This window comes from Zea mays, chromosome 3, assembly GCF_902167145.1.
Source record: "Zea mays cultivar B73 chromosome 3, Zm-B73-REFERENCE-NAM-5.0, whole genome shotgun sequence".
Taxonomy (NCBI): domain Eukaryota; kingdom Viridiplantae; phylum Streptophyta; class Magnoliopsida; order Poales; family Poaceae; genus Zea; species Zea mays.
This window is the reverse complement of record NC_050098.1, coordinates 158168921-158176324: the sequence shown is the minus strand read 5'-3', so window position 1 is coordinate 158176324 and position 7404 is coordinate 158168921. Positions and strand designations below refer to the sequence as shown.

The following is a 7404-nucleotide window of genomic DNA, read 5'->3' as shown; positions in this document are numbered from 1 at the left end:
GCGGCAGCCATGGATAGGAGCATGCTCGGCGACCTAGATGGCCTCCCCGAGGAGGACAAGATGCGGATGGCCGCCATGATCGACCAGCTCTAGATCCGCGACAGGTTCGTTCCATACCAACTCGAGCCCTCGCGCTTGCCCCCTACGCCACCTACTCGAGCCCTCGTGCTAGCCCCCTACGCCACCTAGCCGTTCGCCGAGTGTCGAGTCCTCCCAGCCGCCTCCCGCTCGTCGCGACCTGCAGACCTCGGTCATCAGGCGGTGTTCTTCCGACCTTTCGTACTGTCGCTCATGAATCCCGTTCTGTCATGAATTTGCATGCAGTAGCTAGAACTAGAATGCCTGCGAATTAGTCTGCCTTCTATTTTTATTCATCAGAGCCAGGTTACGATATGGTGGTAGTAGCTGTGATGAGCACTGCTTTCTTCTGACACCTCTTGTATGAGCAGGGACTTCGTTCCCACCGTTGAGCAGATTCAGCAACTCTTTGAGCTCTTGCAGTCGCCCGCGTCTACGCTTTGTGGTCCGCCAAGAGAAGCGCAAACGCTCCTGCGTCGCCGTCCACCGAATCCCCGACCGCGCCCGGCGCCCTTCGACCTCCGTTCTCCATGTCGGCGTGAAGGCTAGCTCCTGCTAGGCACTGGGTAGCGGGTTAGGCGGTGCTGTGCAGATCCATCTGCGTCCCGCCTTGTTCTGTTCTGTGCTGCCGCTTGTCGCTGCGTCATTGACCAAGTGCTCCTGTGCCAGCCGGCCTACGGCCAGCACCACAGTTCGCAGGGACGCTGGTGTTCTCTCTTGGCTGGCCCCAGTCCCCTGCTCGTCCTGCACAGTGAGTCAGTGTGATTGTTTGATTTCTATTTTTTGTTGCATCTTATTCCGGTACTGCTTTGTTTCCTTCGTCAGTTGCACATGTTCTTAATTTATTCTCCTTATTAAGTGTGAAGTCAGGAATCCGTTTGTCACTCCTTAAGTTTGTAGTGAACTTGTAACTTGTTTAAGAGCATCTCCTACATATCCTAAAATTAAGTACGAAATCAGGAATCCGTTTGACACCTCTTGTATGATGCAGGTTAAGGGGTGGGTATCTGTTGTTTCAGTTGAGTTAATTGGGGACTGGTTGTAGGCGGAGATGTTGGTGCTCTTCTAATCCCCCACGAGGTTTGCCCTATTCAAGGTGCTCCACGAGGGGAAGCTCGACAAGGTCGAGGTGAGAGACCGCCACTGCAATTTCTAAAGTCCGGTGTTGATTGGGTTCCTTTAATTTTCTCTACTCTGTGCTTTTATATTGAACCATCAGTGCTAATGTGCTATGTCTTTATGTTCTTGTTGACAGGATATATGGAAGGAGTTTACGGCATTGTCCAACGAGAAAGGTTTGTGATCCCCTTACACTTCAGAGTGTACATGCGTTTTTATTTTTTTTCCAAAGTCCCAGTGTCAGTGTAGTATCAGTCACAACATGACATTCTGTGTTTATCGTTTTGAACAAATGATACCGATTTAAGTATCTAACTAACTCTTTTATTTCGTTGGAACACTGTGGACGTAGCCACTAGATATGGACTTTTACTTTATTTAAGGTAGCTTACCTGGATATGTTTCATAACGTGTTTTCTATAAGCCGTTTCAAATATTTTGCATTTCAAGCTACAAAATGGCAATAGATTTGTGTTGCTATTTCATGTTGATACCCATTATATGCACATATGGATTAAGTCACTTGGAAATCATTCATACTATTGCCCCTAACAAACGTATTATTGTTGTTCAAATGCAAAATAAGGAATAAGAATAAAACTTGTTCGTCGCTTTTGTACCTTTATTAGTTTTTTGTTCTGATTAATAACAGTGAACTTTCATGTAGGTGGTTGAGCTTGGCTTTCAACAAGTTTGATAACACATCTGACACCCTATCGGCCGGAGGTAACCCTGATTATTGATAGCAAGCCTACCAAGGATTTGCACAAGCTATTGTAGAAACATTGTGACTTGTGAGGGTGAAACATTAGCAGTAGCCGAAAATGGTTCAGTTCTGGATTTGTATTTATTTGTCGCAGATGGAAGTGGTGTCCCTCCTAGAACTGTGCCTAAAACATGTAAACATGTCAAGGATCTGGTATGGTATGTATGAATGTATTCTTCAGTAACATATAAATCATAGACAACATTTTAGTAAGTTGATTTCTTTTACAAATACTTTTTGTTTTGGTTATTCAAAGCAACATTTCACCAAACGCCATGTAACAGAAAATATTAATTGTTTCATTGTGTTGTCTTGTTTGTGAGACATTGAGGTCGATAATATATGTTCAGCCTATTCAATTTGTTTTAATCTGTACCGGCTTCTACAATGTTTTGTCTCTATGGATGACAGTTGCAGCAGTCCAAATAACTGGCTTTAATCTAAAGCGAATAGCCCAGTTGTGTTCGTTTTTATGTGATTGTTGTGCACTAACATTTTATCGAATATTTTGTATGTCGTTGCTTTAATACTGCCATTTATAATTTTGTAATGGACCTTTTGCATATGAAAATTTATTTATATTCCTTTTTACTAGGGAGCTTTACAACAACAACATAAGTGGGACAATACCTCCTAAAGTGGGGAACCTGACTAACCTGGTCAGTTGTATATTCCACTCTTTTTTATTAGTGAATAAAGATATCCAAAATACCTGAAATGCACTACCTCTACTTTATTATTTGGTTTTTATGATGAAAACTTACCTTTTCTTTTCTGGTTTTATTGTGACTGTAGTATAAGACAGCATGGGCTCTCTCAAATATTGTCTCTGCGGAGGACGCCATTGTCAGTTGTAAATATTGGCAGTATATTAGAAAACAAATTATCCCTATTTGAGTTGTGCACACATTTCATGTTATTAGTGTGAATTTGTGAGATATTGAGTTTGATGATATATGTTGTTCATTTTCATGTGATCGTTATGCACTAACAGTTATCGAATAATTTATACGCCGTCGTAACGCACGGGCACATACCTAGTATATTCTATAAATCTAGTTAAATTTAAGAAAGTTTGGCTGTCACGAATACCATAGCGACAAATATTTGTGGACGGGGGGAGTTGGTAACAAGTCCACGGCATCAAAAGTCTAGCACACAAGAATTCTATAGAGGTTTGAGCCACAGTATGCATAATATTCCATATTTCTTCAATCCTTATACGGATGGTACACAGGATTACAAGCTTCAATTCAATGAGCTACAAAACCTCTTCATTGAAAAGCACGGTGAGACGTGCTATCATATTTCGAACTGTCTGTCCAGTTGCTGTTGTCTTGGCCGGATCGAATTGAACTCTTTTAATTTGGTTTGAGTTGCTGTCCATGGGAATGTTGGCGTGTAGTCACAGTATATGTGCCCAAACGGGCGGCCCGGCCTGGCCCGTTAGACCCGACGGATAATCAGGTCGTGCCCGGCTAGCCCGCGTGCGACCCAGGCACGGCACGGCGGCCTGGTAGTCGTGCCGGGCCGACCCGTTAACTGGCCACGTTCTTCCATTAAATCAAGAAAAATAGCAAAAATATGTGCGTGAGTGAGGATTTGAACACGCGACCTGAAGGAGACTAACCAATAGAACTCTAGTGCATTTGTTGTAAATAGCAAATATAAAATGTAAATATATATACTATGTTTTATAAAATAAAAAAAATGTAATCGTGTCGGACCGAACCGGCACTGTGGGCCGAGACAACGGCCCAAGGACGACACGGTTCTCGTGTCAGACCCGGCCCGACATTATTAAACGAGCCGTGCTTCGGGTCGGCCCGTTAGACACGGCCATTTGGCCATCTCTAAGTCACAGGTCTATCCAGAGTAAGGAGTAAGGACATCGTATTAATGGCTCCTAATGTCCTTTATCACAAGTAGAGTCTCTGTACGTACTACCCAGTGAGAATTATGAGGATTTTCTCAAACCTATAACAGGAAGATTACCTGAATAGACACAAACACAAATACTAAAAAGTGCTTGGACAACAACTTCGGGTACATCTGCCCTCTATGCGTGTGTTAAGGCTCCATTTTAATCTCACGGGATAAACTTTAGCTTCCTGCTAAACTTTAGCCATATGAATTGAAGTGTTAAAGTTTAGCTCCTCGGGGTGTTTGGACTACTCTAATAAAGTTTAGCATATTGGAGTAAAAAGACATACATGCCCCTAATGCGGAGAGAGAGAATGTGGTTAGAGGGTATGAGTGGAAAATAGGGTTCCCTAGGCCCTAGCCCACGTTTAGCTCCTTTTAGCACCCCTTGAGTAGCTTATGATATAATAGGTGCTAAATTTTATCACACCACAATTATGAGGATTTTCTCAAACCTATAACAGGAAGATTACCTGAATAGACACAAACACAAATACTAAAAAGTGCTTGGACAACAACTTCGGGTACATCTGCCCTCTATGCGTGTGTTAAGGCTCCATTTTAATCTCACGGGATAAACTTTAGCTTCCTGTTAAACTTTAGCCATATGAATTGAAGTGTTAAAGTTTAGCTCCTCGGGGTGTTTGGACTACTCTAATAAAGTTTAGCATATTGGAGTAAAAAGACATACATGCCCCTAATGCGGAGAGAGAGAATGTGGTTAGAGGGTATGGGTGGAAAATAGGGTTCCCTAGGCCCTAGCCCACGTTTAGCTCCTTTTAGCACCCCTTGAGTAGCTTATGATATAATAGGTGCTAAATTTTATCACACCACAATTAGCTCTCCTGTTTAGATCACCAAATAGCTAAAATTGTTAAAAAAGCTGCTAAAGTTTATCTCGTGGGATTGGAACATGGCCTAATTAGGGAGGAGGTGTGCTCGTAATGTTACGCTCACATTTAATGTGGGTCTTCTAGTAGTTATCCCTTGCCAATACGACAATCACACTTGCACCTGAGGTTGGAATAATAACCTACATCTTCGGATATTAGGACCCTGGCCAGGTGGCCTGAGGCAGTTGCCTGCTGATAAGTCTCTTGTAGTTTATTATGGTAGTGTTTGGTTGAGGAGCCAAGTAGAACGGAGCCGTTCCATCCCTTATTCTAGGAACGGAGCCGCTCTGTTCTGTGTTTGGTAATCTGGAACGGAGCGGTTCTGTTTTTTGTTTGGTTGCAGAGTGAACGGAACGGAGCGTGACTGTGAGAGCGGGATTGGAACGGAGTGGCTCCGTTCCATTGATTTTTTGGAGCGGAATGGTTCCGGATCTGAGGAGAATATTCCCTAATTGGAGCCATTCCATTCTAGTTACTTTGTAACCAAACAACTACAAAACTAGGACAGAACGGTTCCGTTCTATTTGGCTCTTCAACCAAACACTACCTATATTTCCCGGTATATCATGTGTGCTATTGTGTGGTTAAAGGACTAGCCCGTACGTCCTGCAGCAGTCTCAGGTACCCTATAGCGGTCCCAATACGACAACCGAGACGTGCATTGCGGCCATGGTCCCGAATCAGGCCGAGCAACCAAGCGCCCTCCACAGAAGCCTTTCCCAGCAATTGTAGAGGCACAAAGTCATACGGATTGAACGGTGGTGCCTCGTCCAGCTTGGTGCCCTTGCGACGAAGGGGTGACGAGGATAGTCAGTAAGCCTAGCCCCCCGCCGCACGACGATGCCGTGTTGGTGGATGGAGAATTCTGAAATATGTTGGAGGCGTCGTGGGAAGGGAGCGAAAGTCCTTATCCACCTCCATGTTTGTTAGGTAAGACGCGCGAGAGAAACAAACATACGCGCTTCGTTCGTGCGTGCGTAACATGAGGGTGATAATTGGAGTAGAGATTTTATTTACAAGTTATAAAACTAGACAGAGATGTTGTATCATGGGCGTGTGTACAGAAATGGAGCGGTGCGAAACCAGTCCCATGGATTTGTGGCTGGCTTAAGGTACCCAGAAACGAGCATTGAGCGTGAGCACACCTCTGTTAAGTAACCCTAGTTAGGGTTATGTGGGTAAATATCTGCTTTGCCCTTAGGGGGTCTCACATCTCTATATAAGGAACCTGTAGACCCCCTCATAATACAGAGATCAGAAAGAGGCCAGAGGCCCAACCCTATAGCCAGTGTCTCGTGTGTTTCCTCTGTCGTGCTTATGGGAAGGGAGACAGGTTCTCTACATCTTCTTGCGTCTCTACTGCTGACGAGAGGGAAGGGAGCGGATCTGGTGATCCGTGGTAACGTAGTTCTCAACACGTTATCAGCACGCTCTACCTCGACGTTGCTGCGAGATCAGATCTGCATCAACTCTTCATTAAGCCGGCAGGTCACCGGCCTAGCCGAACTGTCCTACGCGACAGGCTTCGATTACCTTCTACGCAATCAAACGGTATTTTTTGGATCTACTGTTCATAGGATCTCACCTAGCCGAACTCCCTGCTCTCATGTTTGTTCCGGTGGAAGTCCTTGTTCTGCTCCACAATATCTGGTGGGTCCGGAGAAACGTGCCCATGCAAAAGAAAAATAGGGATGCACTGCTCAATCCGCCTAGGCGCCCTGCACTGACCTGACGTCGCGCGCCGCCGATCCTACCGCGTCGCGTGGGCCCGCTGCTCAACACGCCTTCGTTGCGGACGTGATGGCAGCATGATCTGTGGCTTGCTTAACAGGCTCGTCCCACTAACTTGCTTGCATGCTGCGTTAACTCGTGATGGTGCGTGTATGTGATGGCACATACATGCATCTGTATGGCTGGAGGCCTGGAGCCTTGCTCATCCTGACGGGGCATGCAGGATTAAAGAGATGGCTGGAGGCCTGGAGCCTTGCCCATCCCGACGAGCATGCAGGATTAGACTGTCTGCAACGCATCACCCTTGAACACCTCTCCTCTAGTACTGTTCATCTTTTAGCGGCTACATTCCTCCTCTTCGACCTGCATCGCTGCCCTCTACGGCGTCTTCTTCGTAGCGCTCCTCTTCTCTCTCACGCCAGATGGAGAGGAGCACTGTTCACCCCCCACGACTTTCTCTCTCCCTTTCGTGCGCGCATCGGAAGGACCGGAGGCGGCTTCCTTGCTGTCGACGATGGCGGCGCATCGATGGGTCTTGTGGAGCCGATCCCCCTCGAATGCGGGCGTGGGAGATGCAGCCTCTCTCTCCTGCCTCGTCGGGGAGTGGCTGGCCTACGGTGTCGGGCTCGCCGCCGGGACTGCTGCCTGCTGCCTGCTGCCTGACAACTCGGCAACGGCTAGAGCCTCGTCGGAACTCAGAAGAGGATCCATTCAACCGCTTCAGGATCTGCTGTTGGCCGTTGGGGTTCCTTGGAGCTGCAACTGTTGAGTTACAAATACGCTAGTTCTTAGTTGATTTCGTACGACTCCAAGTACGTTTTTGGGTGCAAATCGCTAGAACCGTTACTATTCAATGAAAATATTTTTATTAACAAATTTCAGGTACGAATTATT

At 45.9% G+C, this 7404-nt stretch overlaps 1 non-coding gene across 1 annotated transcript; it reads left to right on the top strand.

Moving 5' to 3' along the window:
• The first annotated feature begins 403 nt into the window (after nucleotides 1-403).
• LOC111591221 (small nucleolar RNA snoR1) lies at nucleotides 404-494 on the top strand. Its single transcript, XR_004857460.1, has one exon. It is a non-coding gene; the product is annotated as a small nucleolar RNA snoR1 (small nucleolar RNA).
• The last annotated feature ends 6910 nt before the right edge of the window (nucleotides 495-7404 follow it).